Here is a 25140-nt window from a genome sequence, read left to right as displayed (position 1 = left end):
GGAAGCAGGGCTTTTGCAAAGTTAACCCAATTCACACAGGCTCACTCCTAAGCTGAATATGGACCCCAGATCAGATCACATCACATCACATCACATCAATTGGGTTGATGGCCAAGAATATTTATACACCTTTCCCAGATTTGGGAGCTACTCTCATCCCTGATCCAGCTTTCTGGTCCTTCTGCCAGCCATGACATTGCCTCCCCAGAGAATAATTAGGATCTACCTGCATTTCAGATTTCAGGCTCAGGCTGAAAAACAAACAAACAAACAAACAAACAAACACTAGTATAGCCACAGGCCCTTTGGAATGTAACTCAAATATGCCTCCTAGCTGTCTACAAAATGGAGAGCAACCACACTCTTCATCTGTACTAGTCCACTCTTTAGGCCCATCATTGGTCAACAATTGGTTTGGATTTATAAGTTAACTCTATTTTGCACCACCAGGTTCCAGATGCTAGCATGATGCTGACCAGACTTCCCTGGACAGACAACCCCACCCATGTGTCCTGGAGCTCCGCTTCCCCAGAGCCCTTCCCCGCTAGGGAAAGAGAGAGCCAGGTTGCAGTATGGACCGACCTGTCAACGCTCATGTTCAGCTGGGAAGCAGTTACAGAAGCCAGAACTCCCACCCGCACACCACACACGCACATGCACACGCACACGCACATGCACATGCACACGTACACACGCGTGCACACACACGCACGCACGCACACACACACACACACACACGCACACACACCTTCTGCATCCCACAGTGACCCTGGGTCCATTCTCCCAGAGGGATAAAGAATTGGAAAGCTACCAGAGGAGGGGAGGGCAAGGGAGGGGAGGGGATACAGAGTTCTGGTGGTGGGAATTGTGTGCAGTTGGACCCCTCTTCTCCAGTGGTTTTCTCAATGTTTCTTTTTGATAAATAAATGAATAAATAAATAAATAAATTTGAGAGAGAGAGGGAGAGAGACAGAGAGAGGGAGAGAGGCAGAGAGAGACAGAGACAGAGAGAGAGAAGCTTAAGCACACCTGGTGCAAAGCACAAGGACTGGCGTAAGGATCCCTGTTCGAGCCCCCGGCTCCCCACCTGCAGGGGAGTCGCTTCCCAAGTGGTGAAGCAGGTCTGTGGGTGTCTGTCTTTCTCTCTCCCTCTCTGTCTTCCCCTCCACTCTCCATTTCTCTTGGTCCTATCCAACAACAACGACATCCATCATAACTCCAACAATAAAACAACCAGGGCAACCAAAGGGAATGAATCAAGACATAACAATGATTTTCCAAAAGGATTCCGGGAGGTGGTGGGGTGGTCAAGCTTTAGACTCTCAAGCATGAGGTCCCGAGTTGGATCCCCGGCAGCACATGTGCCAGAGTGATGTGTGGTTCTCCCTCTGTCCTCCTATCGTTCTCATCCATAAAAAAGTCTTTCCAAAAAAACAACTTGTCCAGAACAGATGAAAAAGAGAGAGAGCGAGAGAGAAGAAGGGGTCGTGTGCCCAGGACAAGATGCTGGGCAATGCGCTGCAGAGGCAGGCAGGCAGGCAGGCAGGCAGCAAAAGCCTACAGCACCCGGTATTCCCAGGCGGTCTCCCATCCAAGTACTAACCAGGCCCGACCCTGCTTAGCTTCCGAGATCAGACGAGATCGGGCGTGTTCAGGGTGGTATGGCCGTAGACGCACACAGCCCTTTCTGCCGGCCTCAAGAAGCCAAGCCGCCAGCCGCCGGCGCAACAGCGAAGCCCACTGGCCGGCTCCGCACACTGCCACCCCTCCACGAGTGCCCGCTGGCCACCTGCACCCAACACACCACCCCCACCCACCCCACGCCGCCCCAGCCTCCGCCCCAGCCACCACCACCATCACCACCCGGCACCCCTCACAAAGCCCACACCGCTGCACAGGCAGGCAGGCTGGCAGCGACACATGCGGGGACACGCTGCGCACCCACACGCACGCCACATACACACGGACAGCCTGCCTGCCTGCCTGCCTGCCTGCCTGCCTGCCTGCCTGCATGATGCCTGCTGCCGGCTAACTGCCTCTGCTCCACAGGCTGCCTGCTGACCCACCCAACTGCTTCTCCTGGAGCGGGAGAACCAGGCACCAGGGCCAAGGAGAGCACAAGCCCCACTCCCACAGGGAGACCCACTCCCAGCTGAGGAGGAGGAGGTGGAGGAGCAGGAGGAGGAGCAGGAGGAGGAGAAGAAAAGGTCTGGTGGTGGCAAAGCAGTTGTCTTGCCTAAGGGTCCAGGTAGTACTTCAATAGTTAAGTCATTACTTACTGACAACATAAAAAAAAATGTAGAGAGGAAAAGAAGAGTTCAATGACCAGCATTACCCTAAACCCTAGGTGAGTACTGATATGACAGAGAGCAGAAAGAAGTTAGGAAGAAAAGAAAGGAGAAAGAAGCTGAGGGAGAGAGAGAGAAAGAAAGAGGGAGAGAGAGGGAGACACTTGAGAGAGAGAGAGAGAGAGAGAGAGAGAGAAAAGGGAAGCAGGGCTTTTGCAAAGTTAACCCAATTCACATAGGCTCACTCCTAAGCTGAATATGGACCCCAGATCAGATCACATCACATCAATTGGGTTGATGGCCAAGAATATTTATACACCTTTCCCAGATTTGGGAGCTACTCTCATCCCTGATCCAGCTTTCTGGTCCTTCTGCCAGCCATGACATTGCCTCCCCAGAGAATAATTAGGATCTACCTGCATTTCAGATTTCAGGCTCAGGCTGAAAAACAAACAAACAAACAAACAAACAAACACTAGTATAGCCACAGGCCCTTTGGAATGTAACTCAAATATGCCTCCTAGCTGTCTACAAAATGGAGAGCAACCACACTCTTCATCTGTACTAGTCCACTCTTTAGGCCCATCATTGGTCAACAATTGGTTTGGATTTATAAGTTAACTCTATTTTGCACCACCAGGTTCCAGATGCTAGCATGATGCTGACCAGACTTCCCTGGACAGACAACCCCACCCATGTGTCCTGGAGCTCCGCTTCCCCAGAGCCCTTCCCCGCTAGGGAAAGAGAGAGCCAGGTTGCAGTATGGACCGACCTGTCAACGCTCATGTTCAGCTGGGAAGCAGTTACAGAAGCCAGAACTCCCACCCGCACACCACACACGCACATGCACACGCACACGCACATGCACATGCACACGTACACACGCGTGCACACACACGCACGCACGCACACACACACACACACACACGCACACACACCTTCTGCATCCCACAGTGACCCTGGGTCCATACTCCCAGAGGGATAAAGAATTGGAAAGCTACCAGAGGAGGGGAGGGCAAGGGAGGGGAGGGGATACAGAGTTCTGGTGGTGGGAATTGTGTGCAGTTGGACCCCTCTTCTCCAGTGGTTTTCTCAATGTTTCTTTTTGATAAATAAATGAATAAATAAATAAATAAATTTGAGAGAGAGAGGGAGAGAGACAGAGAGAGGGAGAGAGGCAGAGAGAGACAGAGACAGAGAGAGAGAAGCTTAAGCACACCTGGTGCAAAGCACAAGGACTGGCGTAAGGATCCCTGTTCGAGCCCCCGGCTCCCCACCTGCAGGGGAGTCGCTTCCCAAGTGGTGAAGCAGGTCTGTGGGTGTCTGTCTTTCTCTCTCCCTCTCTGTCTTCCCCTCCACTCTCCATTTCTCTTGGTCCTATCCAACAACAACGACATCCATCATAACTCCAACAATAAAACAACCAGGGCAACCAAAGGGAATGAATCAAGACATAACAATGATTTTCCAAAAGGATTCCGGGAGGTGGTGGGGTGGTCAAGCTTTAGACTCTCAAGCATGAGGTCCCGAGTTGGATCCCCGGCAGCACATGTGCCAGAGTGATGTGTGGTTCTCCCTCTGTCCTCCTATCGTTCTCATCCATAAAAAAGTCTTTCCAAAAAAACAACTTGTCCAGAACAGATGAAAAAGAGAGAGAGCGAGAGAGAAGAAGGGGTCGTGTGCCCAGGACAAGATGCTGGGCAATGCGCTGCAGAGGCAGGCAGGCAGGCAGGCAGGCAGCAAAAGCCTACAGCACCCGGTATTCCCAGGCGGTCTCCCATCCAAGTACTAACCAGGCCCGACCCTGCTTAGCTTCCGAGATCAGACGAGATCGGGCGTGTTCAGGGTGGTATGGCCGTAGACGCACACAGCCCTTTCTGCCGGCCTCAAGAAGCCAAGCCGCCAGCCGCCGGCGCAACAGCGAAGCCCACTGGCCGGCTCCGCACACTGCCACCCCTCCACGAGTGCCCGCTGGCCACCTGCACCCAACACACCACCCCCACCCACCCCACGCCGCCCCAGCCTCCGCCCCAGCCACCACCACCATCACCACCCGGCACCCCTCACAAAGCCCACACCGCTGCACAGGCAGGCAGGCTGGCAGCGACACATGCGGGGACACGCTGCGCACCCACACGCACGCCACATACACACGGACAGCCTGCCTGCCTGCCTGCCTGCCTGCCTGCCTGCCTGCCTGCCTGCCTGCATGATGCCTGCTGCCGGCTAACTGCCTCTGCTCCACAGGCTGCCTGCTGACCCACCCAACTGCTTCTCCTGGAGCGGGAGAACCAGGCACCAGGGCCAAGGAGAGCACAAGCCCCACTCCCACAGGGAGACCCACTCCCAGCTGAGGAGGAGGAGGTGGAGGAGCAGGAGGAGGAGCAGGAGGAGGAGAAGAAAAGGTCTGGTGGTGGCAAAGCAGTTGTCTTGCCTAAGGGTCCAGGTAGTACTTCAATAGTTAAGTCATTACTTACTGACAACATAAAAAAAAATGTAGAGAGGAAAAGAAGAGTTCAATGACCAGCATTACCCTAAACCCTAGGTGAGTACTGATATGACAGAGAGCAGAAAGAAGTTAGGAAGAAAAGAAAGGAGAAAGAAGCTGAGGGAGAAAGAGAAAGAAAGAAAGAGGGAGAGAGAGGGAGACACTTGAGAGAGAGAGAGAGAGAGAAAAGGGAAGCAGGGCTTTTGCAAAGTTAACCCAATTCACATAGGCTCACTCCTAAGCTGAATATGGACCCCAGATCAGATCACATCACATCACATCACATCAATTGGGTTGATGGCCAAGAATATTTATACACCTTTCCCAGATTTGGGAGCTACTCTCATCCCTGATCCAGCTTTCTGGTCCTTCTGCCAGCCATGACATTGCCTCCCCAGAGAATAATTAGGATCTACCTGCATTTCAGATTTCAGGCTCAGGCTGAAAAACAAACAAACAAACAAACAAACAAACACTAGTATAGCCACAGGCCCTTTGGAATGTAACTCAAATATGCCTCCTAGCTGTCTACAAAATGGAGAGCAACCACACTCTTCATCTGTACTAGTCCACTCTTTAGGCCCATCATTGGTCAACAATTGGTTTGGATTTATAAGTTAACTCTATTTTGCACCACCAGGTTCCAGATGCTAGCATGATGCTGACCAGACTTCCCTGGACAGACAACCCCACCCATGTGTCCTGGAGCTCCGCTTCCCCAGAGCCCTTCCCCGCTAGGGAAAGAGAGAGCCAGGTTGCAGTATGGACCGACCTGTCAACGCTCATGTTCAGCTGGGAAGCAGTTACAGAAGCCAGAACTCCCACCCGCACACCACACACGCACATGCACACGCACACGCACATGCACATGCACACGTACACACGCGTGCACACACACGCACGCACGCACACACACACACACACACACGCACACACACCTTCTGCATCCCACAGTGACCCTGGGTCCATACTCCCAGAGGGATAAAGAATTGGAAAGCTACCAGAGGAGGGGAGGGCAAGGGAGGGGAGGGGATACAGAGTTCTGGTGGTGGGAATTGTGTGCAGTTGGACCCCTCTTCTCCAGTGGTTTTCTCAATGTTTCTTTTTGATAAATAAATGAATAAATAAATAAATAAATTTGAGAGAGAGAGGGAGAGAGACAGAGAGAGGGAGAGAGGCAGAGAGAGACAGAGACAGAGAGAGAGAAGCTTAAGCACACCTGGTGCAAAGCACAAGGACTGGCGTAAGGATCCCTGTTCGAGCCCCCGGCTCCCCACCTGCAGGGGAGTCGCTTCCCAAGTGGTGAAGCAGGTCTGTGGGTGTCTGTCTTTCTCTCTCCCTCTCTGTCTTCCCCTCCACTCTCCATTTCTCTCGGTCCTATCCAACAACAACGACATCCATCATAACTCCAACAATAAAACAACCAGGGCAACCAAAGGGAATGAATCAAGACATAACAATGATTTTCCAAAAGGATTCCGGGAGGTGGTGGGGTGGTCAAGCTTTAGACTCTCAAGCATGAGGTCCCGAGTTGGATCCCCGGCAGCACATGTGCCAGAGTGATGTGTGGTTCTCCCTCTGTCCTCCTATCGTTCTCATCCATAAAAAAGTCTTTCCAAAAAAACAACTTGTCCAGAACAGATGAAAAAGAGAGAGAGCGAGAGAGAAGAAGGGGTCGTGTGCCCAGGACAAGATGCTGGGCAATGCGCTGCAGAGGCAGGCAGGCAGGCAGGCAGGCAGCAAAAGCCTACAGCACCCGGTATTCCCAGGCGGTCTCCCATCCAAGTACTAACCAGGCCCGACCCTGCTTAGCTTCCGAGATCAGACGAGATCGGGCGTGTTCAGGGTGGTATGGCCGTAGACGCACACAGCCCTTTCTGCCGGCCTCAAGAAGCCAAGCCGCCAGCCGCCGACGCAACAGCGACGCCCACTGGCCGGCTCCGCACACTGCCACCCCTCCACGAGTGCCCGCTGGCCACCTGCACCCAACACACCACCCCCACCCACCCCACGCCGCCCCAGCCTCCGCCCCAGCCACCACCACCATCACCACCCGGCACCCCTCACAAAGCCCACACCGCTGCACAGGCAGGCAGGCTGGCAGCGACACATGCGGGGACACGCTGCGCACCCACACGCACGCCACATACACACGGACAGCCTGCCTGCCTGCCTGCCTGCCTGCCTGCCTGCCTGCCTGCATGATGCCTGCTGCCGGCTAACTGCCTCTGCTCCACAGGCTGCCTGCTGACCCACCCAACTGCTTCTCCTGGAGCGGGAGAACCAGGCACCAGGGCCAAGGAGAGCACAAGCCCCACTCCCACAGGGAGACCCACTCCCAGCTGAGGAGGAGGAGGTGGAGGAGCAGGAGGAGGAGCAGGAGGAGGAGAAGAAAAGGTCTGGTGGTGGCAAAGCAGTTGTCTTGCCTAAGGGTCCAGGTAGTACTTCAATAGTTAAGTCATTACTTACTGACAACATAAAAAAAAATGTAGAGAGGAAAAGAAGAGTTCAATGACCAGCATTACCCTAAACCCTAGGTGAGTACTGATATGACAGAGAGCAGAAAGAAGTTAGGAAGAAAAGAAAGGAGAAAGAAGCTGAGGGAGAGAGAGAGAAAGAAAGAAAGAAAGAGGGAGAGAGAGGGAGACACTTGAGAGAGAGAGAGAGAGAGAGAGAGAGAGAGAAAAGGGAAGCAGGGCTTTTGCAAAGTTAACCCAATTCACATAGGCTCACTCCTAAGCTGAATATGGACCCCAGATCAGATCACATCACATCACATCACATCAATTGGGTTGATGGCCAAGAATATTTATACACCTTTCCCAGATTTGGGAGCTACTCTCATCCCTGATCCAGCTTTCTGGTCCTTCTGCCAGCCATGACATTGCCTCCCCAGAGAATAATTAGGATCTACCTGCATTTCAGATTTCAGGCTCAGGCTGAAAAACAAACAAACAAACAAACAAACAAACACTAGTATAGCCACAGGCCCTTTGGAATGTAACTCAAATATGCCTCCTAGCTGTCTACAAAATGGAGAGCAACCACACTCTTCATCTGTACTAGTCCACTCTTTAGGCCCATCATTGGTCAACAATTGGTTTGGATTTATAAGTTAACTCTATTTTGCACCACCAGGTTCCAGATGCTAGCATGATGCTGACCAGACTTCCCTGGACAGACAACCCCACCCATGTGTCCTGGAGCTCCGCTTCCCCAGAGCCCTTCCCCGCTAGGGAAAGAGAGAGCCAGGTTGCAGTATGGACCGACCTGTCAACGCTCATGTTCAGCTGGGAAGCAGTTACAGAAGCCAGAACTCCCACCCGCACACCACACACGCACATGCACACGCACACGCACATGCACATGCACACGTACACACGCGTGCACACACACGCACGCACGCACGCACACACACACACACACGCACACACACCTTCTGCATCCCACAGTGACCCTGGGTCCATACTCCCAGAGGGATAAAGAATTGGAAAGCTACCAGAGGAGGGGAGGGCAAGGGAGGGGAGGGGATACAGAGTTCTGGTGGTGGGAATTGTGTGCAGTTGGACCCCTCTTCTCCAGTGGTTTTCTCAATGTTTCTTTTTGATAAATAAATAAATAAATTTGAGAGAGAGAGGGAGAGAGACAGAGAGAGGGAGAGAGGCAGAGAGAGACAGAGACAGAGAGAGAGAAGCTTAAGCACACCTGGCGCAAAGCACAAGGACTGGCGTAAGGATCCCTGTTCGAGCCCCCGGCTCCCCACCTGCAGGGGAGTCGCTTCCCAAGTGGTGAAGCAGGTCTGTGGGTGTCTGTCTTTCTCTCTCCCTCTCTGTCTTCCCCTCCACTCTCCATTTCTCTCGGTCCTATCCAACAACAACGACATCCATCATAACTCCAACAATAAAACAACCAGGGCAACCAAAGGGAATGAATCAAGACATAACAATGATTTTCCAAAAGGATTCCGGGAGGTGGTGGGGTGGTCAAGCTTTAGACTCTCAAGCATGAGGTCCCGAGTTGGATCCCCGGCAGCACATGTGCCAGAGTGATGTGTGGTTCTCCCTCTGTCCTCCTATCGTTCTCATCCATAAAAAAGTCTTTCCAAAAAAACAACTTGTCCAGAACAGATGAAAAAGAGAGAGAGCGAGAGAGAAGAAGGGGTCGTGTGCCCAGGACAAGCTGCTGGGCAATGCGCTGCAGAGGCAGGCAGGCAGGCAGGCAGGCAGCAAAAGCCTACAGCACCCGGTATTCCCAGGCGGTCTCCCATCCAAGTACTAACCAGGCCCGACCCTGCTTAGCTTCCGAGATCAGACGAGATCAGGCGTGTTCAGGGTGGTATGGCCGTAGACGCACACAGCCCTTTCTGCCGGCCTCAAGAAGCCAAGCCGCCAGCCGCCGGCGCAACAGCGAAGCCCACTGGCCGGCTCCGCACACTGCCACCCCTCCACGAGTGCCCGCTGGCCACCTGCACCCAACACACCACCCCCACCCACCCCACGCCGCCCCAGCCTCCGCCCCAGCCACCACCACCATCACCACCCGGCACCCCTCACAAAGCCCACACCGCTGCACAGGCAGGCAGGCTGGCAGCGACACATGCGGGGACACGCTGCGCACCCACACGCACGCCACATACACACGGACAGCCTGCCTGCCTGCCTGCCTGCCTGCCTGCCTGCCTGCATGATGCCTGCTGCCGGCTAACTGCCTCTGCTCCACAGGCTGCCTGCTGACCCACCCAACTGCTTCTCCTGGAGCGGGAGAACCAGGCACCAGGGCCAAGGAGAGCACAAGCCCCACTCCCACAGGGAGACCCACTCCCAGCTGAGGAGGAGGAGGTGGAGGAGCAGGAGGAGGAGCAGGAGGAGGAGAAGAAAAGGTCTGGTGGTGGCAAAGCAGTTGTCTTGCCTAAGGGTCCAGGTAGTACTTCAATAGTTAAGTCATTACTTACTGACAACATAAAAAAAAATGTAGAGAGGAAAAGAAGAGTTCAATGACCAGCATTACCCTAAACCCTAGGTGAGTACTGATATGACAGAGAGCAGAAAGAAGTTAGGAAGAAAAGAAAGGAGAAAGAAGCTGAGGGAGAGAGAGAAAGAAAGAAAGAGGGAGAGAGAGGGAGACACTTGAGAGAGAGAGAGAGAGAGAAAAGGGAAGCAGGGCTTTTGCAAAGTTAACCCAATTCACACAGGCTCACTCCTAAGCTGAATATGGACCCCAGATCAGATCACATCACATCACATCACATCAATTGGGTTGATGGCCAAGAATATTTATACACCTTTCCCAGATTTGGGAGCTACTCTCATCCCTGATCCAGCTTTCTGGTCCTTCTGCCAGCCATGACATTGCCTCCCCAGAGAATAATTAGGATCTACCTGCATTTCAGATTTCAGGCTCAGGCTGAAAAACAAACAAACAAACAAACAAACAAACACTAGTATAGCCACAGGCCCTTTGGAATGTAACTCAAATATGCCTCCTAGCTGTCTACAAAATGGAGAGCAACCACACTCTTCATCTGTACTAGTCCACTCTTTAGGCCCATCATTGGTCAACAATTGGTTTGGATTTATAAGTTAACTCTATTTTGCACCACCAGGTTCCAGATGCTAGCATGATGCTGACCAGACTTCCCTGGACAGACAACCCCACCCATGTGTCCTGGAGCTCCGCTTCCCCAGAGCCCTTCCCCGCTAGGGAAAGAGAGAGCCAGGTTGCAGTATGGACCGACCTGTCAACGCTCATGTTCAGCTGGGAAGCAGTTACAGAAGCCAGAACTCCCACCCGCACACCACACACGCACATGCACACGCACACGCACATGCACATGCACACGTACACACGCGTGCACACACACGCACGCACGCACACACACACACACACACACGCACACACACCTTCTGCATCCCACAGTGACCCTGGGTCCATACTCCCAGAGGGATAAAGAATTGGAAAGCTACCAGAGGAGGGGAGGGCAAGGGAGGGGAGGGGATACAGAGTTCTGGTGGTGGGAATTGTGTGCAGTTGGACCCCTCTTCTCCAGTGGTTTTCTCAATGTTTCTTTTTGATAAATAAATAAATAAATTTGAGAGAGAGAGGGAGAGAGACAGAGAGAGGGAGAGAGGCAGAGAGAGACAGAGACAGAGAGAGAGAAGCTTAAGCACACCTGGTGCAAAGCACAAGGACTGGCGTAAGGATCCCTGTTCGAGCCCCCGGCTCCCCACCTGCAGGGGAGTCGCTTCCCAAGTGGTGAAGCAGGTCTGTGGGTGTCTGTCTTTCTCTCTCCCTCTCTGTCTTCCCCTCCACTCTCCATTTCTCTTGGTCCTATCCAACAACAACGACATCCATCATAACTCCAACAATAAAACAACCAGGGCAACCAAAGGGAATGAATCAAGACATAACAATGATTTTCCAAAAGGATTCCGGGAGGTGGTGGGGTGGTCAAGCTTTAGACTCTCAAGCATGAGGTCCCGAGTTGGATCCCCGGCAGCACATGTGCCAGAGTGATGTGTGGTTCTCCCTCTGTCCTCCTATCGTTCTCATCCATAAAAAAGTCTTTCCAAAAAAACAACTTGTCCAGAACAGATGAAAAAGAGAGAGAGCGAGAGAGAAGAAGGGGTCGTGTGCCCAGGACAAGATGCTGGGCAATGCGCTGCAGAGGCAGGCAGGCAGGCAGCAAAAGCCTACAGCACCCGGTATTCCCAGGCGGTCTCCCATCCAAGTACTAACCAGGCCCGACCCTGCTTAGCTTCCGAGATCAGACGAGATCGGGCGTGTTCAGGGTGGTATGGCCGTAGACGCACACAGCCCTTTCTGCCGGCCTCAAGAAGCCAAGCCGCCAGCCGCCGGCGCAACAGCGACGCCCACTGGCCGGCTCCGCACACTGCCACCCCTCCACGAGTGCCCGCTGGCCACCTGCACCCAACACACCACCCCCACCCACCCCACGCCGCCCCAGCCTCCGCCCCAGCCACCACCACCATCACCACCCGGCACCCCTCACAAAGCCCACACCGCTGCACAGGCAGGCAGGCTGGCAGCGACACATGCGGGGACACGCTGCGCACCCACACGCACGCCACATACACACGGACAGCCTGCCTGCCTGCCTGCCTGCATGATGCCTGCTGCCGGCTAACTGCCTCTGCTCCACAGGCTGCCTGCTGACCCACCCAACTGCTTCTCCTGGAGCGGGAGAACCAGGCACCAGGGCCAAGGAGAGCACAAGCCCCACTCCCACAGGGAGACCCACTCCCAGCTGAGGAGGAGGAGGTGGAGGAGCAGGAGGAGGAGCAGGAGGAGGAGAAGAAAAGGTCTGGTGGTGGCAAAGCAGTTGTCTTGCCTAAGGGTCCAGGTAGTACTTCAATAGTTAAGTCATTACTTACTGACAACATAAAAAAAAATGTAGAGAGGAAAAGAAGAGTTCAATGACCAGCATTACCCTAAACCCTAGGTGAGTACTGATATGACAGAGAGCAGAAAGAAGTTAGGAAGAAAAGAAAGGAGAAAGAAGCTGAGGGAGAGAGAGAGAAAGAAAGAGGGAGAGAGAGGGAGACACTTGAGAGAGAGAGAGAGAGAGAGAGAGAGAGAAAAGGGAAGCAGGGCTTTTGCAAAGTTAACCCAATTCACATAGGCTCACTCCTAAGCTGAATATGGACCCCAGATCAGATCACATCACATCAATTGGGTTGATGGCCAAGAATATTTATACACCTTTCCCAGATTTGGGAGCTACTCTCATCCCTGATCCAGCTTTCTGGTCCTTCTGCCAGCCATGACATTGCCTCCCCAGAGAATAATTAGGATCTACCTGCATTTCAGATTTCAGGCTCAGGCTGAAAAACAAACAAACAAACAAACAAACAAACACTAGTATAGCCACAGGCCCTTTGGAATGTAACTCAAATATGCCTCCTAGCTGTCTACAAAATGGAGAGCAACCACACTCTTCATCTGTACTAGTCCACTCTTTAGGCCCATCATTGGTCAACAATTGGTTTGGATTTATAAGTTAACTCTATTTTGCACCACCAGGTTCCAGATGCTAGCATGATGCTGACCAGACTTCCCTGGACAGACAACCCCACCCATGTGTCCTGGAGCTCCGCTTCCCCAGAGCCCTTCCCCGCTAGGGAAAGAGAGAGCCAGGTTGCAGTATGGACCGACCTGTCAACGCTCATGTTCAGCTGGGAAGCAGTTACAGAAGCCAGAACTCCCACCCGCACACCACACACGCACATGCACACGCACACGCACATGCACATGCACACGTACACACGCGTGCACACACACGCACGCACGCACGCACACACACACACACACGCACACACACCTTCTGCATCCCACAGTGACCCTGGGTCCATACTCCCAGAGGGATAAAGAATTGGAAAGCTACCAGAGGAGGGGAGGGCAAGGGAGGGGAGGGGATACAGAGTTCTGGTGGTGGGAATTGTGTGCAGTTGGACCCCTCTTCTCCAGTGGTTTTCTCAATGTTTCTTTTTGATAAATAAATAAATAAATAAATAAATAAATAAATAAATAAATTTGAGAGAGAGAGGGAGAGAGACAGAGAGAGGGAGAGAGGCAGAGAGAGACAGAGACAGAGAGAGAGAAGCTTAAGCACACCTGGCGCAAAGCACAAGGACTGGCGTAAGGATCCCTGTTCGAGCCCCCGGCTCCCCACCTGCAGGGGAGTCGCTTCCCAAGTGGTGAAGCAGGTCTGTGGGTGTCTGTCTTTCTCTCTCCCTCTCTGTCTTCCCCTCCACTCTCCATTTCTCTCGGTCCTATCCAACAACAACGACATCCATCATAACTCCAACAATAAAACAACCAGGGCAACCAAAGGGAATGAATCAAGACATAACAATGATTTTCCAAAAGGATTCCGGGAGGTGGTGGGGTGGTCAAGCTTTAGACTCTCAAGCATGAGGTCCCGAGTTGGATCCCCGGCAGCACATGTGCCAGAGTGATGTGTGGTTCTCCCTCTGTCCTCCTATCGTTCTCATCCATAAAAAAGTCTTTCCAAAAAAACAACTTGTCCAGAACAGATGAAAAAGAGAGAGAGCGAGAGAGAAGAAGGGGTCGTGTGCCCAGGACAAGCTGCTGGGCAATGCGCTGCAGAGGCAGGCAGGCAGGCAGGCAGGCAGGCAGCAAAAGCCTACAGCACCCGGTATTCCCAGGCGGTCTCCCATCCAAGTACTAACCAGGCCCGACCCTGCTTAGCTTCCGAGATCAGACGAGATCGGGCGTGTTCAGGGTGGTATGGCCGTAGACGCACACAGCCCTTTCTGCCGGCCTCAAGAAGCCAAGCCGCCAGCCGCCGGCGCAACAGCGACACCCACTGGCCGGCTCCGCACACTGCCACCCCTCCACGAGTGCCCGCTGGCCACCTGCACCCAACACACCACCCCCACCCACCCCACGCCGCCCCAGCCTCCGCCCCAGCCACCACCACCATCACCACCCAGCACCCCTCACAAAGCCCACACCGCTGCACAGGCAGGCAGGCTGGCAGCGACACATGCGGGGACACGCTGCGCACCCACACGCACGCCACATACACACGGACAGCCTGCCTGCCTGCCTGCCTGCCTGCCTGCCTGCCTGCATGATGCCTGCTGCCGGCTAACTGCCTCTGCTCCACAGGCTGCCTGCTGACCCACCCAACTGCTTCTCCTGGAGCGGGAGAACCAGGCACCAGGGCCAAGGAGAGCACAAGCCCCACTCCCACAGGGAGACCCACTCCCAGCTGAGGAGGAGGAGGTGGAGGAGCAGGAGGAGGAGCAGGAGGAGGAGAAGAAAAGGTCTGGTGGTGGCAAAGCAGTTGTCTTGCCTAAGGGTCCAGGTAGTACTTCAATAGTTAAGTCATTACTTACTGACAACATAAAAAAAAATGTAGAGAGGAAAAGAAGAGTTCAATGACCAGCATTACCCTAAACCCTAGGTGAGTACTGATATGACAGAGAGCAGAAAGAAGTTAGGAAGAAAAGAAAGGAGAAAGAAGCTGAGGGAGAGAGAGAGAAAGAAAGAAAGAAAGAGGGAGAGAGAGGGAGACACTTGAGAGAGAGAGAGAGAAAAGGGAAGCAGGGCTTTTGCAAAGTTAACCCAATTCACATAGGCTCACTCCTAAGCTGAATATGGACCCCAGATCAGATCACATCACATCAATTGGGTTGATGGCCAAGAATATTTATACACCTTTCCCAGATTTGGGAGCTACTCTCATCCCTGATCCAGCTTTCTGGTCCTTCTGCCAGCCATGACATTGCCTCCCCAGAGAATAATTAGGATCTACCTGCATTTCAGATTTCAGGCTCAGGCTGAAAAACAAACAAACAAACAAACAAACAAACACTAGTATAGCCACAGGCCCTTTGGAATGTAACTCAAATATGCCTCCTAGCTGTCTACAAAATGGAGAGCAACCACACTCTTCATCTGTACTAGTCCACTCTTTAGGCCCATCATTGGTCAACAATTGGTTTGGATTTATAAGTTAACTCTATTTTGCACCACCAGGTTCCAGATGCTAGCATGATGCTGACCAGACTTCCCTGGACAGACAACCCCACCCATGTGTCCTGGAGCTCCGCTTCCCCAGAGCCCTTCCCCGCTAGGGAAAGAGAGAGCCAGGTTGCAGTATGGACCGACCTGTCAACGCTCATGTTCAGCTGGGAAGCAGTTACAGAAGCCAGAACTCCCACCCGCACACCACACACGCACATGCACACGCACACGCACATGCACATGCACACGTACACACGCGTGCACACACACGCACGCACGCACGCACACACACACACACACACACACACGCACACACACCTTCTGCATCCCACAGTGACCCTGGGTCCATACTCCCAGAGGGATAAAGAATTGGAAAGCTACCAGAGGAGGGGAGGGCAAGGGAGGGGAGGGGATACAGAGTTCTGGTGGTGGGAATTGTGTGCAGTTGGACCCCTCTTCTCCAGTGGTTTTCTCAATGTTTCTTTTTGATAAATAAATAAATAAATTTGAGAGAGAGAGGGAGAGAGACAGAGAGAGGGAGAGAGGCAGAGAGAGACAGAGACAGAGAGAGAGAAGCTTAAGCACACCTGGCGCAAAGCACAAGGACTGGCGTAAGGATCCCTGTTCGAGCCCCCGGCTCCCCACCTGCAGGGGAGTCGCTTCCCAAGTGGTGAAGCAGGTCTGTGGGTGTCTGTCTTTCTCTCTCCCTCTCTGTCTTCCCCTCCACTCTCCATTTCTCTCGGTCCTATCCAACAACAACGACATCCATCATAACTCCAACAATAAAACAACCAGGGCAACCAAAGGGAATGAATCAAGACATAACAATGATTTTCCAAAAGGATTCCGGGAGGTGGTGGGGTGGTCAAGCTTTAGACTCTCAAGCATGAGGTCCCGAGTTGGATCCCCGGCAGCACATGTGCCAGAGTGATGTGTGGTTCTCCCTCTGTCCTCCTATCGTTCTCATCCATAAAAAAGTCTTTCCAAAAAAACAACTTGTCCAGAACAGATGAAAAAGAGAGAGAGCGAGAGAGAAGAAGGGGTCGTGTGCCCAGGACAAGATGCTGGGCAATGCGCTGCAGAGGCAGGCAGGCAGGCAGGCAGGCAGGCAGCAAAAGCCTACAGCACCCGGTATTCCCAGGCGGTCTCCCATCCAAGTACTAACCAGGCCCGACCCTGCTTAGCTTCCGAGATCAGACGAGATCGGGCGTGTTCAGGGTGGTATGGCCGTAGACGCACACAGCCCTTTCTGCCGGCCTCAAGAAGCCAAGCCGCCAGCCGCCGGCGCAACAGCGACGCCCACTGGCCGGCTCCGCACACTGCCACCCCTCCACGAGTGCCCGCTGGCCACCTGCACCCAACACACCACCCCCACCCACCCCACGCCGCCCCAGCCTCCGCCCCAGCCACCACCACCATCACCACCCGGCACCCCTCACAAAGCCCACACCGCTGCACAGGCAGGCAGGCTGGCAGCGACACATGCGGGGACACGCTGCGCACCCACACGCACGCCACATACACACGGACAGCCTGCCTGCCTGCCTGCCTGCCTGCCTGCCTGCATGATGCCTGCTGCCGGCTAACTGCCTCTGCTCCACAGGCTGCCTGCTGACCCACCCAACTGCTTCTCCTGGAGCGGGAGAACCAGGCACCAGGGCCAAGGAGAGCACAAGCCCCACTCCCACAGGGAGACCCACTCCCAGCTGAGGAGGAGGAGGTGTAGGAGCAGGAGGAGGAGCAGGAGGAGGAGAAGAAAAGGTCTGGTGGTGGCAAAGCAGTTGTCTTGCCTAAGGGTCCAGGTAGTACTTCAATAGTTAAGTCATTACTTACTGACAACATAAAAAAAATGTAGAGAGGAAAAGAAGAGTTCAATGACCAGCATTACCCTAAACCCTAGGTGAGTACTGATATGACAGAGAGCAGAAAGAAGTTAGGAAGAAAAGAAAGGAAAAAGAAGCTGAGGGAGAGAGAAAGAAAGAAAGAAAGAAAGAGGGAGAGAGAGGGAGACACTTGAGAGAGAGAGAGAGAGAGAAAAGGGAAGCAGGGCTTTTGCAAAGTTAACCCAATTCACATAGGCTCACTCCTAAGCTGAATATGGACCCCAGATCAGATCACATCACATCAATTGGGTTGATGGCCAAGAATATTTATACACCTTTCCCAGATTTGGGAGCTACTCTCATCCCTGATCCAGCTTTCTGGTCCTTCTGCCAGCCATGACATTGCCTCCCCAGAGAATAATTAGGATCTACCTGCATTTCAGATTTCAGGCTCAGGCTGAAAAACAAACAAACAAACAAACAAACAAACACTAGTATAGCCACAGGCCCTTTGGAATGTAACTCAAATATGCCTCCTAGCTGTCTACAAAATGGAGAGCAACCACACTCTTCATCTGTACTAGTCCACTCTTTAGGCCCATCATTGGTCAACAATTGGTTTGGATTTATAAGTTAACTCTATTTTGCACCACCAGGTTCCAGATGCTAGCATGATGCTGACCAGACTTCCCTGGACAGACAACCCCACCCATGTGTCCTGGAGCTCCGCTTCCCCAGAGCCCTTCCCCGCTAGGGAAAGAGAGAGCCAGGTTGCAGTATGGACCGACCTGTCAACGCTCATGTTCAGCTGGGAAGCAGTTACAGAAGCCAGAACTCCCACCCGCACACCACACACGCACATGCACACGCACACGCACATGCACATGCACACGTACACACGCATGCACACACACGCACGCACGCACGCACACACACACACACACACACACACACACACACACCTTCTGCATCCCACAGTGACCCTGGGTCCATACTCCCAGAGGGATAAAGAATTGGAAAGCTACCAGAGGAGGGGAGGGCAAGGGAGGGGAGGGGATACAGAGTTCTGGTGGTGGGAATTGTGTGCAGTTGGACCCCTCTTCTCCAGTGGTTTTCTCAATGTTTCTTTTTGATAAATAAATGAATAAATAAATAAATAAATTTGAGAGAGAGAGGGAGAGAGACAGAGAGAGGGAGAGAGGCAGAGAGAGACAGAGACAGAGAGAGAGAAGCTTAAGCACACCTGGCTCAAAGCACAAGGACTGGCGTAAGGATCCCTGTTCGAGCCCCCGGCTCCCCACCTGCAGGGGAGTCGCTTCCCAAGTGGTGAAGCAGGTCTGTGGGTGTCTGTCTTTCTCTCTCCCTCTCTGTCTTCCCCTCCACTCTCCATTTCTCTCGGTCCTATCCAACAACAACGACATCCATCATAACTCCAACAATAAAACAACCAGGGCAACCAAAGGGAATGAATCAAGACATAACAATGATTTTCCAAAAGGATTCCGGGAGGTGGTGGGGTGGTCAAGCTTTAGACTCTCAAGCATGAGGTCCCGAGTTGGATCCCCGGCAGCACATGTGCCAGAGTGATGTGTGGTTCTCCCTCTGTCCTCCTATCGTTCTCATCCATAAAAAAGTCTTTCCAAAAAAACAACTTGTCCAGAACAGATGAAAAAGAGAGAGAGCGAGAGAGAAGAAGGGGTCGTGTGCCCAGGACAAGATGCTGGGCAATGCGCTGCAGAGGCAGGCAGGCAGGCAGGCAGGCAGGCAGCAAAAGCCTACAGCACCCGGTATTCCCAGGCGGTCTCCCATCCAAGTACTAACCAGGCCCGACCCTGCTTAGCTTCCGAGATCAGACGAGATCGGGCGTGTTCAGGGTGGTATGGCCGTAGACGCACACAGCCCTTTCTGCCGGCCTCAAGAAGCCAAGCCGCCAGCCGCCGGCGCAACAGCGACGCCCACTGGCCGGCTCCGCACACTGCCACCCCTCCACGAGTGCCCGCTGGCCACCTGCACCCAACACACCACCCCCACCCACCCCACGCCGCCCCAGCCTCCGCCCCAGCCACCACCACCATCACCACCCGGCACCCCTCACAAAGCCCACACCGCTGCACAGGCAGGCAGGCTGGCAGCGACACATGCGGGGACACGCTGCGCACCCACACGCACGCCACATACACACGGACAGCCTGCCTGCCTGCCTGCCTGCCTGCCTGCCTGCCTGCCTGCATGATGCCTGCTGCCGGCTAACTGCCTCTGCTCCACAGGCTGCCTGCTGACCCACCCAACTGCTTCTCCTGGAGCGGGAGAACCAGGCACCAGGGCCAAGGAGAGCACAAGCCCCACTCCCACAGGGAGACCCACTCCCAGCTGAGGAGGAGGAGGTGGAGGAGCAGGAGGAGGAGCAGGAGGAGGAGAAGAAAAGGTCTGGTGGTGGCAAAGCAGTTGTCTTGCCTAAGGGTCCAGGTAGTACTTCAATAGTTAAGTCATTACTTACTGACAACATAAAAAAAAATGTAGAGAGGAAAAGAAGAGTTCAATGACCAGCATTACCCTAAACCCTAGGTGAGTACTGATATGACAGAGAGCAGAAAGAAGTTAGGAAGAAAAGAAAGGAGAAAGAAGCTGAGGGAGAGAGAGAGAAAGAAAGAAAGAAAGAGGGAGAGAGAGGGAGACACTTGAGAGAGAGAGAGAGAGAGAGAGAGAGAGAGAGAAAAGGGAAGCAGGGCTTTTGCAAAGTTAACCCAATTCACATAGGCTCACTCCTAAGCTGAATATGGACCCCAGATCAGATCACATCACATCACATCACATCAATTGGGTTGATGGCCAAGAATATTTATACACCTTTCCCAGATTTGGGAGCTACTCTCATCCCTGATCCAGCTTTCTGGTCCTTCTGCCAGCCATGACATTGCCTCCCCAGAGAATAATTAGGATCTACCTGCATTTCAGATTTCAGGCTCAGGCTGAAAAACAAACAAACAAACAAACAAAGAAACACTAGTATAGCCACAGGCCCTTTGGAATGTAACTCAAATATGCCTCCTAGCTGTCTACAAAATGGAGAGCAACCACACTCTTCATCTGTACTAGTCCACTCTTTAGGCCCATCATTGGTCAACAATTGGTTTGGATTTATAAGTTAACTCTATTTTGCACCACCAGGTTCCAGATGCTAGCATGATGCTGACCAGACTTCCCTGGACAGACAACCCCACCCATGTGTCCTGGAGCTCCGCTTCCCCAGAGCCCTTCCCCGCTAGGGAAAGAGAGAGCCAGGTTGCAGTATGGACCGACCTGTCAACGCTCATGTTCAGCTGGGAAGCAGTTACAGAAGCCAGAACTCCCACCCGCACACCACACACGCACATGCACACGCACACGCACATGCACATGCACACGTACACACGCGTGCACACACACGCACGCACGCACGCACGCACACACACACACACACACACGCACACACACCTTCTGCATCCCACAGTGACCCTGGGTCCATACTCCCAGAGGGATAAAGAATTGGAAAGCTACCAGAGGAGGGGAGGGCAAGGGAGGGGAGGGGATACAGAGTTCTGGTGGTGGGAATTGTGTGCAGTTGGACCCCTCTTCTCCAGTGGTTTTCTCAATGTTTCTTTTTGATAAATAAATAAATAAATTTGAGAGAGAGAGGGAGAGAGACAGAGAGAGGGAGAGAGGCAGAGAGAGACAGAGACAGAGAGAGAGAAGCTTAAGCACACCTGGCGCAAAGCACAAGGACTGGCGTAAGGATCCCTGTTCGAGCCCCCGGCTCCCCACCTGCAGGGGAGTCGCTTCCCAAGTGGTGAAGCAGGTCTGTGGGTGTCTGTCTTTCTCTCTCCCTCTCTGTCTTCCCCTCCACTCTCCATTTCTCTCGGTCCTATCCAACAACAACGACATCCATCATAACTCCAACAATAAAACAACCAGGGCAACCAAAGGGAATGAATCAAGACATAACAATGATTTTCCAAAAGGATTCCGGGAGGTGGTGGGGTGGTCAAGCTTTAGACTCTCAAGCATGAGGTCCCGAGTTGGATCCCCGGCAGCACATGTGCCAGAGTGATGTGTGGTTCTCCCTCTGTCCTCCTATCGTTCTCATCCATAAAAAAGTCTTTCCAAAAAAACAACTTGTCCAGAACAGATGAAAAAGAGAGAGAGCGAGAGAGAAGAAGGGGTCGTGTGCCCAGGACAAGATGCTGGGCAATGCGCTGCAGAGGCAGGCAGGCAGGCAGGCAGCAAAAGCCTACAGCACCCGGTATTCCCAGGCGGTCTCCCATCCAAGTACTAACCAGGCCCGACCCTGCTTAGCTTCCGAGATCAGACGAGATCGGGCGTGTTCAGGGTGGTATGGCCGTAGACGCACACAGCCCTTTCTGCCGGCCTCAAGAAGCCAAGCCGCCAGCCGCCGGCGCAACAGCGACGCCCACTGGCCGGCTCCGCACACTGCCACCCCTCCACGAGTGCCCGCTGGCCACCTGCACCCAACACACCACCCCCACCCACCCCACGCCGCCCCAGCCTCCGCCCCAGCCACCACCACCATCACCACCCGGCACCCCTCACAAAGCCCACACCGCTGCACAGGCAGGCAGGCTGGCAGCGACACATGCGGGGACACGCTGCGCACCCACACGCACGCCACATACACACGGACAGCCTGCCTGCCTGCCTGCCTGCCTGCCTGCATGATGCCTGCTGCCGGCTAACTGCCTCTGCTCCACAGGCTGCCTGCTGACCCACCCAACTGCTTCTCCTGGAGCGGGAGAACCAGGCACCAGGACCAAGGAGAGCACAAGCCCCACTCCCACAGGGAGACCCACTCCCAGCTGAGGAGGAGGAGGTGGAGGAGCAGGAGGAGGAGCAGGAGGAGGAGAAGAAAAGGTCTGGTGGTGGCAAAGCAGTTGTCTTGCCTAAGGGTCCAGGTAGTACTTCAATAGTTAAGTCATTACTTACTGACAACATAAAAAAAAATGTAGAGAGGAAAAGAAGAGTTCAATGACCAGCATTACCCTAAACCCTAGGTGAGTACTGATATGACAGAGAGCAGAAAGAAGTTAGGAAGAAAAGAAAGGAGAAAGAAGCTGAGGGAGAGAGAGAAAGAAAGAAAGAGGGAGAGAGAGGGAGACACTTGACAGAGAGAGAGAGAAAAGGGAAGCAGGGCTTTTGCAAAGTTAACCCAATTCACATAGGCTCACTCCTAAGCTGAATATGGACCCCAGATCAGATCACATCACATCACATCACATCAATTGGGTTGATGGCCAAGAATATTTATACACCTTTCCCAGATTTGGGAGCTACTCTCATCCCTGATCCAGCTTTCTGGTCCTTCTGCCAGCCATGACATTGCCTCCCCAGAGAATAATTAGGATCTACCTGCATTTCAGATTTCAGGCTCAGGCTGAAAAACAAACAAACAAACAAACAAACAAACACTAGTATAGCCACAGGCCCTTTGGAATGTAACTCAAATATGCCTCCTAGCTGTCTACAAAATGGAGAGCAACCACACTCTTCATCTGTACTAGTCCACTCTTTAGGCCCATCATTGGTCAACAATTGGTTTGGATTTATAAGTTAACTCTATTTTGCACCACCAGGTTCCAGATGCTAGCATGATGCTGACCAGACTTCCCTGGACAGACAACCCCACCCATGTGTCCTGGAGCTCTGCTTCCCCAGAGCCCTTCCCCGCTAGGGAAAGAGAGAGCCAGGTTGCAGTATGGACCGACCTGTCAACGCTCATGTTCAGCTGGGAAGCAGTTACAGAAGCCAGAACTCCCACCCGCACACCACACACGCACATGCACACGCACACGCACATGCACATGCACACGTACACACGCATGCACACACACGCACGCACGCACGCACACACACACACACACACACACACACACACACACCTTCTGCATCCCACAGTGACCCTGGGTCCATACTCCCAGAGGGATAAAGAATTGGAAAGCTACCAGAGGAGGGGAGGGCAAGGGAGGGGAGGGGATACAGAGTTCTGGTGGTGGGAATTGTGTGCAGTTGGACCCCTCTTCTCCAGTGGTTTTCTCAATGTTTCTTTTTGATAAATAAATGAATAAATAAATAAATAAATTTGAGAGAGAGAGGGAGAGAGACAGAGAGAGGGAGAGAGGCAGAGAGAGACAGAGACAGAGAGAGAGAAGCTTAAGCACACCTGGCTCAAAGCACAAGGACTGGCGTAAGGATCCCTGTTCGAGCCCCCGGCTCCCCACCTGCAGGGGAGTCGCTTCCCAAGTGGTGAAGCAGGTCTGTGGGTGTCTGTCTTTCTCTCTCCCTCTCTGTCTTCCCCTCCACTCTCCATTTCTCTCGGTCCTATCCAACAACAACGACATCCATCATAACTCCAACAATAAAACAACCAGGGCAACCAAAGGGAATGAATCAAGACATAACAATGATTTTCCAAAAGGATTCCGGGAGGTGGTGGGGTGGTCAAGCTTTAGACTCTCAAGCATGAGGTCCCGAGTTGGATCCCCGGCAGCACATGTGCCAGAGTGATGTGTGGTTCTCCCTCTGTCCTCCTATCGTTCTCATCCATAAAAAAGTCTTTCCAAAAAAACAACTTGTCCAGAACAGATGAAAAAGAGAGAGAGCGAGAGAGAAGAAGGGGTCGTGTGCCCAGGACAAGCTGCTGGGCAATGCGCTGCAGAGGCAGGCAGGCAGGCAGGCAGGCAGCAAAAGCCTACAGCACCCGGTATTCCCAGGCGGTCTCCCATCCAAGTACTAACCAGGCCCGACCCTGCTTAGCTTCCGAGATCAGACGAGATCGGGCGTGTTCAGGGTGGTATGGCCGTAGACGCACACAGCCCTTTCTGCCGGCCTCAAGAAGCCAAGCCGCCAGCCGCCGGCGCAACAGCGACGCCCACTGGCCGGCTCCGCACACTGCCACCCCTCCACGAGTGCCCGCTGGCCACCTGCACCCAACACACCACCCCCACCCACCCCACGCCGCCCCAGCCTCCGCCCCAGCCACCACCACCATCACCACCCGGCACCCCTCACAAAGCCCACACCGCTGCACAGGCAGGCAGGCTGGCAGCGACACATGCGGGGACACGCTGCGCACCCACACGCACGCCACATACACACGGACAGCCTGCCTGCCTGCCTGCCTGCCTGCCTGCCTGCCTGCCTGCATGATGCCTGCTGCCGGCTAACTGCCTCTGCTCCACAGGCTGCCTGCTGACCCACCCAACTGCTTCTCCTGGAGCGGGAGAACCAGGCACCAGGGCCAAGGAGAGCACAAGCCCCACTCCCACAGGGAGACCCACTCCCAGCTGAGGAGGAGGAGGTGGAGGAGCAGGAGGAGGAGCAGGAGGAGGAGAAGAAAAGGTCTGGTGGTGGCAAAGCAGTTGTCTTGCCTAAGGGTCCAGGTAGTACTTCAATAGTTAAGTCATTACTTACTGACAACATAAAAAAAAATGTAGAGAGGAAAAGAAGAGTTCAATGACCAGCATTACCCTAAACCCTAGGTGAGTACTGATATGACAGAGAGCAGAAAGAAGTTAGGAAGAAAAGAAAGGAGAAAGAAGCTGAGGGAGAGAGAGAGAAAGAAAGAAAGAAAGAGGGAGAGAGAGGGAGACACTTGAGAGAGAGAGAGAGAGAGAGAGAGAGAGAGAAAAGGGAAGCAGGGCTTTTGCAAAGTTAACCCAATTCACACAGGCTCACTCCTAAGCTGAATATGGACCCCAGATCAGATCACATCACATCACATCACATCAATTGGGTTGATGGCCAAGAATATTTATACACCTTTCCCAGATTTGGGAGCTACTCTCATCCCTGATCCAGCTTTCTGGTCCTTCTGCCAGCCATGACATTGCCTCCCCAGAGAATAATTAGGATCTACCTGCATTTCAGATTTCAGGCTCAGGCTGAAAAACAAACAAACAAACAAACAAACAAACACTAGTATAGCCACAGGCCCTTTGGAATGTAACTCAAATATGCCTCCTAGCTGTCTACAAAATGG

General features: G+C 53.3%; 10 non-coding genes across 10 annotated transcripts; all 10 read right to left on the bottom strand.

Annotated features, from left to right (window-relative positions):
* Positions 1-1554: 1554 nt before the first annotated feature.
* Positions 1555-1673, bottom strand: LOC132534556 (5S ribosomal RNA). Its single transcript, XR_009546252.1, has one exon. It is a non-coding gene; the product is annotated as a 5S ribosomal RNA (ribosomal RNA).
* A 2359-nt stretch (positions 1674-4032) lies between these two features.
* LOC132534555 (5S ribosomal RNA) lies at positions 4033-4151 on the bottom strand. Its single transcript, XR_009546251.1, has one exon. It is a non-coding gene; the product is annotated as a 5S ribosomal RNA (ribosomal RNA).
* A 2369-nt stretch (positions 4152-6520) lies between these two features.
* LOC132534554 (5S ribosomal RNA) lies at positions 6521-6639 on the bottom strand. Its single transcript, XR_009546250.1, has one exon. It is a non-coding gene; the product is annotated as a 5S ribosomal RNA (ribosomal RNA).
* A 2367-nt stretch (positions 6640-9006) lies between these two features.
* Positions 9007-9125, bottom strand: LOC132534422 (5S ribosomal RNA). Its single transcript, XR_009546149.1, has one exon. It is a non-coding gene; the product is annotated as a 5S ribosomal RNA (ribosomal RNA).
* Positions 9126-11462: 2337 nt separating this feature from the next.
* Positions 11463-11581, bottom strand: LOC132534553 (5S ribosomal RNA). The gene has a single exon (XR_009546249.1). It is a non-coding gene; the product is annotated as a 5S ribosomal RNA (ribosomal RNA).
* Positions 11582-13936: 2355 nt separating this feature from the next.
* Positions 13937-14055, bottom strand: LOC132534552 (5S ribosomal RNA). The gene has a single exon (XR_009546248.1). It is a non-coding gene; the product is annotated as a 5S ribosomal RNA (ribosomal RNA).
* A 2349-nt stretch (positions 14056-16404) lies between these two features.
* Positions 16405-16523, bottom strand: LOC132534551 (5S ribosomal RNA). The gene has a single exon (XR_009546247.1). It is a non-coding gene; the product is annotated as a 5S ribosomal RNA (ribosomal RNA).
* Positions 16524-18883: 2360 nt separating this feature from the next.
* On the bottom strand, positions 18884-19002 carry LOC132534550 (5S ribosomal RNA). Its single transcript, XR_009546246.1, has one exon. It is a non-coding gene; the product is annotated as a 5S ribosomal RNA (ribosomal RNA).
* Positions 19003-21375: 2373 nt separating this feature from the next.
* Positions 21376-21494, bottom strand: LOC132534549 (5S ribosomal RNA). The gene has a single exon (XR_009546245.1). It is a non-coding gene; the product is annotated as a 5S ribosomal RNA (ribosomal RNA).
* A 2353-nt stretch (positions 21495-23847) lies between these two features.
* On the bottom strand, positions 23848-23966 carry LOC132534547 (5S ribosomal RNA). The gene has a single exon (XR_009546243.1). It is a non-coding gene; the product is annotated as a 5S ribosomal RNA (ribosomal RNA).
* Between the last annotated feature and the right edge of the window lie 1174 nt (positions 23967-25140).

Source organism: Erinaceus europaeus, chromosome 18 (assembly GCF_950295315.1).
Source record: "Erinaceus europaeus chromosome 18, mEriEur2.1, whole genome shotgun sequence".
Taxonomy (NCBI): domain Eukaryota; kingdom Metazoa; phylum Chordata; class Mammalia; order Eulipotyphla; family Erinaceidae; genus Erinaceus; species Erinaceus europaeus.
Note: the sequence above shows the minus strand (reverse complement) of the source record. Positions and strands in the feature narration are given on the sequence as shown.